Source organism: Crocuta crocuta, unplaced genomic scaffold, assembly GCF_008692635.1.
Source record: "Crocuta crocuta isolate KB4526 unplaced genomic scaffold, BGI_CrCroc_1.0 scaffold1304, whole genome shotgun sequence".
NCBI classification, from domain to species: domain Eukaryota; kingdom Metazoa; phylum Chordata; class Mammalia; order Carnivora; family Hyaenidae; genus Crocuta; species Crocuta crocuta.
The window spans coordinates 380183-392327 of record NW_027531278.1 but is presented as its reverse complement, the minus strand read 5'-3'; the positions used below and the strand labels follow the sequence as shown (position 1 = coordinate 392327).

The following is a 12145-nucleotide window of genomic DNA, read 5'->3' as shown; positions in this document are numbered from 1 at the left end:
TGGGCTCTGTGCTAAAAGCTAGCTCAGAGCCTGGAGCCTGTTTCAGATTCAGTGTCTCCCTCTCTCTCTGACCCTCCCCTGCTCATGTTGTCTCTCTCTCTCTCTGTCAAAAATAAATAAAACATTAAAAAAAAAACAACTTCAATTTAAAATGAACTAAATACAGGCTCAATCAGTTGACCATCCATCCAACTTCAGCTCAGGTCATGANGTCAAAACTAAACATTTAAAAAGTAAATAAAAATAAAATGAACTAAATACAACAGAGGAAAACAACTCGCTACACGACTCAGCCTTTTCAAGTGTACAATTTAATGGTTTTTAGTATATCCGGAGTTGTGCAGCCATCACCACCATCAACTCTAGAACATTCTCATCACCCCAGAGAGAAACTCTATATCCATTAGTCATGTATCACTCCCCATTCCGCCTGCCCCTAAGCTACCACAAACCTGCTTTCTATCTCTACAGATACGCCCATTTAGGACATTTTATATATATGGAATCATATACAATTCACCCTTCAACAACACAGATTTGAACAGTGCGGGTCCACTCACAAGCAGGTTTTTCAGTCNCTGGAGCCTGCTTCAGATTCTGTGTCTCCCTCTCTCTCTGCCCCTCCCCTACTTATGCTGTCTCTCTGTCTCTCAAAAATAAATAAAGTTAAAAAAATAATAAAGTCATTTTAGAGTTACACCAGAAACTGCTATTATTAAAAGCTGGATCAAGTACAAATCTGAGAAATCCAAGGGTCCAAGTAACATGGGTCAGTTCCATGAGGTTCACTTTAAAATCTAATCAGTGAACCTCTCTGCTGAATGGTTCTAATTGATCCCTGAAATGCACAGACGCTGGAACAGCACGATATTGGAGAGCACAGATGTTAGAGTCAAGTCCATTCAAATACTGACTCTGCAACTCACTATTTGACCTGGGGCAGGTTATTTAACATCTCAGGGCTTTGGCCGCTATGATCTCTATCTATCTATCTATCTATCTATCTATCTATCTATCTATCTATCTGTCTATCTATCTATCTATCTATCTATCTATCTATCTATCGCAGCATAGATGGGCAAAATGAATGAACTAATACACACGACAGGCTCAGAAGAGTGTTCTAGTGTATGTAACTATTAGCATTTTTTCAGTTATGAGAGGAGACTTCTTGAACGTGACATCATAACAAAGTATTCTACAAATCAGTCGTGACCCTATACATACTCACTAGAAAGTTAACTAACAGGGATAGTGCATGGCCGGCAGTGACCTCTTTATAAAGCTTTTCTTTAAAAAGTACATGAAAATACCCTTTTGGTTATATCTTGCCCCAGACCCTTAAAGATTGAGTTTCAATCCAGTTTATTAAAAAAAACAACAACGAGTTTGAGCTACCCTGCCTTTAAAGTAAAAACTGAAGCTTAATCCCCATATCTATTATATCTACACACACACACACAAACACACACACACACAATTACAGGAATCTAACCACAAGTAGGCATCTCTCACTTTTGATGCTGAAAAAAACTTTTGTCATGTCATGCATTCGGCCCAATCCTCTCTGAGGCAGGGAAGATGACTGGAAGAGTCCAGAGGGTGTGTGAAAGGCCTGGGCCTCTGAACTAACACTGTAGTGTACTTTCCACCCAGCAAAAAGCACTTCAAAATGGTCCCCATTTTGAAAGAAACCAGGTTGGATGTGACCAGTGCCAATCTCAGCAGAAAAGGAATTAAAGACTCAACTCATCTAGGCAAGCAACCACTGGGGACCCCTAACCGTTTCACATAAAGCTCCATAAAGGTGGCATTATTTAATAAATGTGAAAGTTACAACATGGCCTTAATTGGGCCCCTCTTTACAAATTCAAGATAACTAAACTGATGGTGTCACTCTCTGTCCCCCTACCCTTTCTTCCTCACCTCTCTTCCCCCTCTCCAGCTGTCTCCCCCACCCCTTTCTCTGCCTCTATCAGTCTTTTCTCCCTACTACTTACCGCCTTTCACATCATCTGTTGTTAATGTCTGCCTTCCCCCACCAGAATACAAGCCACCCCACAGACGGGGATTCTGGTCTGTTTTACTTACTTGTTAAATAAATGAACTGGGCAATAAAGACTTAGCCAAAGAACCAAACCGTTGTTCACCCAAATTTTCATTTAAGCCAGAAATTTACACAAACTTAAGAAAACAGTAGAACAAACATTTGGCTAGTCAAGATGCTCAAGTTGGGATGACTGGGCAGCAGAAGGGCAACATTAACTTATGCTGCTCTGAAGCAACTTGCACCACGAAGAACTGGAGCACTACCATCTCACACTAGACACTTTTCCTATGAAACACACTTCCAAGTTCAGGTACAGAAACCTCTTCCACCAGACTCTGCTTCCAGAATAAGGATCTGCTGCCCTCTCTGTTGCATATGAAAAACAGGATTCCACAAAACACCTACAGCAGGCATAACTACAAATGCTTTCAAACAAACGTGGGCCACTTGTATTATAAAAACCTAAAAACAGGAGCACCTGGGTGGCTCAGTCAGTCGAGCATCCAAATTTGGCTCAGGTCATGATCTCACAGTTTGTGAGTTCGAGCCCCTATAGCCTGCTTTGGATTCTGTGTCTCCATCTCTCTGCCCTTCCCCCGCTCGCTCTCTGTCTCTCTCTCTTTCAAAAATAAACATTAAAAAAATCTAAAAACAGTAGAATTAGAAAATAGTTTTGACCTCCACGTCACAGGAGAGGGCCTTTGCAAGCAAAATCTAAACTCCAAGGGGAGTTCCACTTCCCATGGTCACCTGATTGGAGATCAGTAGCCCTCAACGAGTGGTCTATGCAAAGTTTCCATGTACAGTGACAGAAGGCATGTGGGCCTTCTCTTTGGGTTTTACCCTATGTGCTTTCTTACTCTATGATGATGTGTAAATGAAGTGTACAGATAGTGTTTCTCTGGAGGCTCCTTTGAATGCTGTGGAAAGCTACCCAGTCTGAAAACCCACTTCTAAAGCCTGCCAGTAAGCAAGAAGCTGTGTGTAAGCAGCCTCTGAGTCCAGAATTACAAGCCCTTCTGAAGGCACTCTCTTTACTTAGAGAAGTCTGTTTTGGAAAAAAAGGCCAAATACATAGGGCAGTGGTGCTCTGTACCGTTAGATCTAATGCTCTGTTATTAAAGCAAATTCCTGTAAAGCCCCTTTGCTAACCTGAAACGAAAATCATAGATATTACCAATCTAAACACAATTTCAATAAGTAATCAATGTCATGCCTAAACTCAAGTGTAAAGGAGAAATAAAAGGAGAGTGATTTATAATAATGTATTTTTTCTTTAAAAAATTTTGTTAAATAATGTATTCTTCAACATATTACACTAAAAATAAAAACACCCCACCCCATTTCCAATTTCACCTCTAGGGGGAGTGTCACCCCCAATGAGAATCACTCAAAAGTTCCATTAGGTACCCGAAGTGTCTGTAAAGACAGGATTTACTAAATTAACTTCTTCTGATTTTTGCTTTAAATTTCCTTTCACTACAGACCACCTAGGAGGCAAGAAAATAAAAATGATGCCTTGAGAAACCACTCTCCACAAGAGAAATGTTCCTATCCCAGCCATTTTGAGACCAGGTACACCATCAATTCAAGTTCCATATGTGCTCAACCCACATGAAAACAAATGATGGTCCGTAAAAGTAGGAGTTTATTTCATTTTTGTACATCTTCCTTTGCACAGGGGTTGGCAAAGTTTTTCTATAAAGGGACAGACAGTAAATATTTTAGGCTTTGTGGGCAATACAGACTCTGTTGCAGCCACTAAACTCAGTGTTGTAGCATTAAAACAGCAAAAGGCAGGGTCACCTCACTAGCTCAGTAGGTAGAGCACGCAACTCTTGATCTCAAGGCATGAGTTCAAGCCCCACGTTGGGCATTGAGCTTACTTAAAACAAACAGTAAAAGGCAATATAGAAATGAAAGGGTGTGCCTGTATTACAGTAAGATTTTATTTACAAAAACAAGCTGTCACCCTTCTGTCTTAAACTATTAAAATAAATGATTTCCAAATGAACTTTCTTCACCCCAATGACAATCATGTGCTTTTAAGCTAAAACAGAAGCTATTAGCCACTCCAAATCTGTAGCTTATACCTTATAAAAATGCACTATGATCAGCTGCAAAACTGGGTGCTATGGTTGAAAAAAGGGTTTCTGTATTCAGACCAGCTTGTTTTTCACACCCCAATGTTATCACTTGATTAATAATAACAGTTCTGCACTGCTGGACAAACTACAGTTCCCAGTCTGTGAAATGGGCACGATACTACCACAGCAGATGGCAAAACAGAGGCACTCAAATACCAAGTTTCCCCTCCTACAGAGATGCTTTGATGAAATCTAAGTCATTCTACAAGCCAGTGCCAAAACACTTGGCTGGCTTTTCCATAAAATATATGATGTCTAACACTGCCTAAGCATTCTGTATACATACCTTCTAAAATGACCCATCTCATCTTGGCAAGGCTCTGAGTAGCTTTAAAGCAGTTTGTCGTTAAAGCATGCCTAATTCCATTAAAAAGAGACAGAGAGACAGAGAGAGAGAGAGAGAGAGAGCAAGGAACCAAAACACTGGACTCCTAGCCCAGGTTAACTTTCCACAGGATCCCTAATGTGGGGACCTCGACTCATCACCTCTTCTGGCTCAAGGATGGAGAAATATGCTAGATGTTTCTAGTAAATCTCTGTTTATTCTGCAACAGTACCCACCCATCAAAGCAAGTGGCTTATTGTCCAAATAGACACATGCAACACATATGCAGGACAGCTCCTCAATTTGTCTCAGCCACATCAAATCTCAGGGCTCAAGGGGCCTCGTTTTTATGAATTCTCTTCTGGAAATTATAAACTGTTAAACAGGGGCACCTGGCTGGCTCAGTAGGGAGAGCATGTGACTCTCGAGTCTGTGAGTTCGAGCCCCATGTTGGGTGTAGAGATTACTTAAAAATAAAATCTTAAAAAATCCTAATAAAAACAAAATGTTAAATAGTGTTTCATTTAGAAACTCATTCTTTGTAGGCCTTTGATATTTACTATTCATTTTAAAGATCATGATATACTTAATTCTATTTCTTTAAATGCTGCAAGGACCTTTGTCTAAAAGCAATATAATTCAGATCTGGTGTCGAATGCTTTTTGAATCACTTTTTCCAGTGGTCAGTGATGGATTTGAGCTGATCCACTCACCCTATTACATGGTCCCCTCGTGACAAATGGCACNAGAGCGGCATGAGCTATGACCACGAAACAAGGTAACCTTAGACATGCTCCCTGAATTGAAATTGGTATGCTACATAAACCCTTTGAAAAGTCAGCTACCATCAGGTTAACTTTTCTAATGTAAAAAGCCTACCTAGTAATATTATATACATTTAAACAAATCATTAAATCCACCAATGGANCCAGCCAGTAAACAGAGTTTTAAAATAGGAACATGATCAAGTTCCCCATCCACCAGCCAATTCTCAAACTCATGAACCCATCTGATGTGCTCTGTGATAAAACTGCATTTTGTCAAACTATCTTCCCCTGTGAGAAACTACTGCAAAAAGTCCACTTTAAATTTATAAGTGAAAAGCACCTTCTCAGGCAAACATTAAGATAGTAGTCGATGAAGGGAAGAGTAAATGCATGGAAACAGTCACCACTAAGGTAGTAATGAAGGCGCCAGTCCAGAACATCTCCTTACTTTCCAAGGACCTTCTCAGAATGGCATTCCTGACAAAGATTTCTCCAACTGGAGTTAGTAGGGAAGGGGGGAGGAACAGAAAGGAATTGAAGGGCAGTTTCTAGAAAAACAGAGGATTAAAAGCCAGACATGGACAACTGATGAAAATAGAGGCAAATCAGCCATTTGAGATGAAAGCTCAAGGTACTTAACACTCTAATTCGAGCAGCAAGCGGGGGAAAAGGCAAAATAATGATGGTAGTCTCTGAGTTTCCTGGGGCTACTCTAACAAAGTACCACAAACTGGACAGCCTACAAGACAAATTTCTTCCCTTCCAGTTCTGGAGGCTAGGAGCTTGAAAACATGGTATGTGCAGGGCCATGCTTCTCTGAAGGCCCTGGAGAAGGGTCCTTCCTTGCCTCTTCCCAGCTTCTGGTGGTGGCCGGTGGTCCTTGGCAGTCCTCAGCTTGTGGCTATGCCACTCCAAGCTCGGTCACATAGAGCTGCCCCTATGTGTCTGGGTCTTCATGCAGTGTTCTCCTCTCTTCTAAGCACATCAGTCATATTGGATTAAGAGCCCACCCTACTCCAGTATGATCTCAACTAGTTATATCTACAATGACCCTACTTCAAAGTAAGGTCCCATTAAAAGGCACTGAGAGCTAGGCCTACCAACATATCTTTTTGGGGGACACAATCCAACATGTAACAGGCAGGAGGTTAGCTGTAGAAACTAACAACCTATACATGTCAACAGGTGGTTGCATTCAGAACAATTTAGTTTGTCAATCCATCCATAACCATTCACTGAACACCGATTAAATTAAGCAGCACTAAAATATTAATATAGTTTCTGAGAAGAAATAATGAAATGACACCAAGCCAATCATTTCTGAGACACTCCTTGCTCAGCAGATGTAATTATTTAAGCCTATTTCCAAAGAGATCCAAAATCAGTCAATAAATCTATACTGGACAACTAATCTGGACCATGGTGGGAAATTCTAAAAGGAAACTAGTCTTCAAGGAACTAGCAACTGAGTTGGGGAGATGAGTAAATACAAATCAACTGGCAATAAAGACAACAAATAAGTAGAAGTTAAATAGTAATAAATCATACAAGTGATACTGTATAGTTAAAAAACAAAATACAATATGTCCTCATGGGTAATGAGCATGGCTTTGATTTACTGATCCTCCACTATGTGCCAAGCATTGTTCTAAGCACAGATGAACTCATTCAATCCCCACCCCCCAACAACCTTATAAGGCAACTGCTGTGACTATGTTCACACGAAAATACACAACCCCAAAGAGCAGAAAGGTTAAACAATGTGTCCACGAAGAACTGTCAGAGTCAGAATTCAAACCCAGTTAGTAGGACTAACCCTCTTGTGCACTAACAGATATTTGTCGCTCTAGTAGATGATCAAATGAACAGTGAGGGCTGCCTCGTGCTTACACAGCTGAACAAAAAAGGTTTTTTTGGAATTCCATCTCTATGTCATAAAATTGGCTGGTCACAAACAGGAACTCTAGCCTTCATTTCACAGACGAGTAAACAAATAGTGCCTCTGCTCCCCAAATCCATGTTTGGGAGGCACTGAACCAGGACATTCCGTCTTGTCTGCTCACTGCAATATTACTTTGTATCATGGAAGAGTCTTTCCAAACTATATGAAAAAGACCAANCCAGCTCAGAGCCTGGAGCCTATTTCAGAGTCTGTGTCTCCCTCTCTCTCTGACCCTCCCCTGCTCACGCTGTCTCTTTCTCTCTCTCCTAGAAATAAATAAAAATATTTGAAAAAAATAAAAAATAAATTAAAAATAAATTAAAAAAAGCAGTCTGTTTTGGTGGTGTGCACTTTGTCCAGTAACACTGCCGCCATCCAAAGTATTCTTCCTGTTCTTTTGAAACTGCTTTTAGAGATTTTAGAGCTACATAAGATATCATCCCATGAATTTTACTGTATCTCAGTTTTTCAGTGAATACCAATGCTTTCCACAGCAGGGGCACCGTCTATCTCTATTTAATAGATGAGCCTCAAAATTATTTTGGCCTAAAGCCAAATGTTAAGTCCTCACTCAACGATTTGACACCACTGAGGATTTTGTTTTTAAAGGTACCTGAAGGCAATTCCGAACAAGAGTTCCAAACACGGGCTGGACAGTTTTGGAGTTTCCTGTCCCTTCTCTACAAGGGCCAGAAGGAAAAAGCAGTGAGGTTTTCAAATGTTGCCAACTGTTGCAAATCCTGGCCTGATGCATCTTTATTAGTTCTAACTTACAAGAGCAGGTTGACCTTGGAGGTTAGCAGAGATCAGCAGCAGGACTAGCTAGCCTGCCCAACAGGCAGTCTGCCATGAGTTAAAAGGAGTGTCCGAAGGGTCCTCCAAAGACTGGCTTCATCATATGCTTTGGAGACTCAGAAAGAGAAGGCCTTGCAGTGTATTTATGACTGTATTTATGACTGGCTGCTGGAGTAGGGCAAACAGTCCTAAATATGCTGGCCAACTAGCCAACCTATACAAGAAGGCAAAGGACAGAATACATACACTTCTAAAACTTGGCACTATCAGCAGGGAGAATGCTTTCATACATGTGAGAAAATAATCTAAGGAAAAGGGCAGAAATGAAAAAGGCAAAGGGATGAAGAGGAACCAAAACCGGTGTCAAAAGGATGGCAAGGAAAGAGAAGATGAAGAAATTGCAGTACTTTAACAATGACACGTATGAATGTGACAGGGAATTTCCATGGTTTTTGAAGGAGCAATATATGATGCTCCATAGAATAAAAACATCCCCATGCTCCTGATGGAAATTCTGTTATCAACACTAGGAGGAAAAGCTGGGTAGTGGTGGTTGGTGGTGGATACGAATGCAGTGATATGGAGTCATAAGGCTATTCGGGAGGTATACGAGCTTCCTAAAGATTGTATCTGAGATATAACATCTACAGACACAATTCAACATCTAATCATGGTTTTTAAAAAACAACTCGCAGCAAACTAGGAATAGTCAAGGGCGCCTACGGAAAACCTATAGCTAACATCATACTTCATGATGAAAGATGGAACGCTTTCCCACTAAGTGTGGGAACAAGGCCAGAATGGTTGCTCTTGTTGCCTACATTCCATTGCTCTTAGAGATCCTAGCAAGTTTAATAAGGCAAGAAATAAAAGGCATAACATGTTGGAAGAAGTAAAACGGTATTTGCAGGCATGATCATGTATGCAAAAAATCCTAAGAACACCACAGAAAAACTATTAAAACTGGTAAGTAAATTTAGTAAGGTTGCAGGATATACAGGTCAAAATAAAAATTAATTGTATTTGTATTGCTAGCAATGAATAAATGGACATTAGTGTGTAAAAATGTCATGTGCATAATATAAAAAATGAACTCTTTAGGGACACATCTAACAAAATGTGCACAAGATTCATGCACGGAAGACTATAACTGCTGAGAGAAATGAAAGAAAACCTAAATACAGGGAGATATATATCATGCTCAAGGATCAGAAGGCTCAATATTCTTTTTTTTTTTTTAATTTTTAAATGTTTTATTTATTTTTAGGAGAGAGAGAGAGAGAGACAGCGTGAGCAGGGGAGGGTCAGAGAGAGAGGGAGTCACAGACTCAAACAGGCTCCAGGCTCTGAGCTGGCTGTCAGCACAGAGCCCGACGCGGGGCTCGAACCCACGAACCAAGAGACCATGACCCAAGCGAAAGCCGGACGCTTAACCGACTAAGCCACCCAGGCGCCCCAGAAGGCTCAATATTCTTATGATGTCAATACTGATCTAGAGATTCGATGCCATCCCTGTCAAATCCCAATGGGCTTTGTTGTAGAAGCTGACAAGACGACTCTGAAATTTATATGGAAAGGTAAAGGGCCGGCCAAGAATGGCCAAAACCACCTTCAAGTGGAAAAAAAAAGTTGGAGTACTTCCACTGTCCAATTTCCAGACATTCTAAAAATGCCTCAGTAATCAAGACAGTGTGATACTGGCAAAACTACTGTGTCTGTCCAACAGGCAGTTTGCAATAATAGAGAAGTGTGCCTTTAAAGGGATTGCCAAAGATTGACCTCAGAGTTAGGAGTCATCTTTTGGAGGTCCTAGCAATGGTCAACTGATTTCCAACCAAGGTAATTCAATGGGAAAGGAGAGTCTTTTCTACCAATGATGCTGGAATAATTTGATATCCATGTGGAAAAATAAGTGAATCTGGACCCTTCACACAATATACAAAACAACTTGAAATGAAGAAGTATTCGTTTTATACTACATAACAAACTCAGTGGCTGTAAACAACACACAATTATCTTGCAGTTTCCGTGGGTCATGGGTCAGGAGTCTGGGTACAACTTAGCTGGATCCTCTCCTCAAGGTCTCACAAAGCTGTAAACTCCAGGGAAGGGGGTTACACAGGATATGAACCCTTGGGAGGAGAGGGGACGGACACAAAAGATAAAAACATAACAGCTAAAACTACAAGTCCTAGAAGGAGAGACAGGGTAAAGCCTTTGTGAACTTAGGTTAGGCAAAGATTTCTTAGAACACAAAAAGCATAAACCTTAAGAAAAAAAAAAAGATAAAACTGACTTCATCAAAATTAAAAACAGTGCTCTTTCAAAGGCACAATTAAGAAAATGAAAGGGTAAGCTACAGGTTGGGAGAAAGTACTTGCAAATCACATATCTCATACAGGTCTTATATCCAAAATATATAAAGACAACTCAGTAAGAAACAGGCAAAAAAATCTGAGCAGACACTCCAAAGAAGATATACAAATGGCCAATAAGCCCATTAAGAAATACTCACCATCATTAGACATCACAAATATGCAAATTAAAACCACAGTGAGCTACCATTACATACCCACCAGAATAGCTACAATTTAACCAGACAGACAATAAGAGTTGATGAGGATATGGCCCAAGCAGAACTCTCACACTTTGCTTTGCCAGTGGGAATGCAAATTGGCACAAGCACTTTGGAATATAGTTGTCCACTTTCTTATAAAGTTAAACATACACTAAGCATACCGCCCAGCAATGCCACACCTAAGTATTTACACAAATGAAAACGAGTCCACACAGACTCATAAGCAAATGTTCATAGCAGCTTTATTCATAATGGCCAAAAAACTCGAGCCAACTCAAATGTTTATTATCAACTAGTGAATAAACAAATCAGTGTGGAACACTGCTCACCAACAGAAAGTCACCAACTATAGATACCTGAGACAACATGGATGAATCTCAAAAGCATTATGCTAAGTGAAAGAAGCCAACCACAAAATACCGTATAAACCTACCCTCAACACATCTCAAAGAACTACTAGTAAGCAGACCACAATCTCTGACCATAATACAGTTAAGTTAGAAATCAGTTTTAAAAATACCTAAAAAATGTATTTGTAGGGGTGCCTGGGTTGCTCAGTCAGTTAAACATCCAACTTCGGCTCAGGTCATGATCCTTCGTTTTGGGAGCTCAAGCCCTACAATCGGGCTCTCTGCTCTTAGCTCAGAGCTGGCTTCAGATCGTCTGTCCCAGTCACTCTCTGCCCCTCCCATGCTCGGTCTCTCTCAAAAATAAACATTTTAAAAATGTATTTCTAAGTTCAAAAAACTACTTCTAAACCCACAGGTGAAATGAAATAATCAAAATGGAAGTTAGACTATACTAGAACTAAATAATAAAAATTCTGTTTTGAAATATCCAAACCACAAAATATATCCAAAGAGAGGACAAAATGAAGAAGAGTGAGGTTCAGGATATATTTTAACTGAAAAAAAAACAAGAGGCTGAATAGTGTACACAGTATGCTTTTTTTGGTGTGAGGGGGGAAATGCAAATGTGTGCACGTGTGCACTTGCTCAAATTTGCAAAAGGAACAGAAGAGTGCTCGCTTCGGCAGCACATAAACTAAAATTGGAACGATACAGAGAAGATTAGCATGACCCCTGCACAGGATGACAAATTCATGAAGCATTTTATAAAAGAAAAAAAAGAAAGAAACAGAAAAGGAAACTAAAGACTAATAGTATTGCTAACCTGGGATGGGAGACAGAAACAGCATGTTCGGGGGACGCCTGGGTGGCTTAGTCGGTTAAGCGTCTGACTTTCGCTTAGGTCATGATCTCGCGGTTCGTGGGTTCGAGCCCCGCGTCGGGCTCTGTGCTGACTGCCAGCTCGGAGCCTGGAGCCTGTTTCAGAGTCTGTGTCTCCCTCTCTCTCTGACCCTCCCCTGCTCACGCTGTCTCTCTCTCTCTCTCTCTCTCTTAGAAATAAATAAAAATAAAAAATAAAAATAAAAAAAGAAACAGCATGTTTTGCAAGAGGCAGGGATGGAAATAAGGCTTTTTGGAATAAACTCTGATGTAAATTTGACTTTAAAATGATATAAAGTTTTTATTCATTAA

The 12145-nt window shown here is 40.3% G+C and overlaps 1 pseudogene; it reads left to right on the top strand.

Annotated features, from left to right (window-relative positions):
• The first annotated feature begins 11624 nt into the window (after positions 1–11624).
• Positions 11625–11720, top strand: LOC144237556 (U6 spliceosomal RNA; annotated as a pseudogene).
• Positions 11721–12145: the final 425 nt, after the last annotated feature.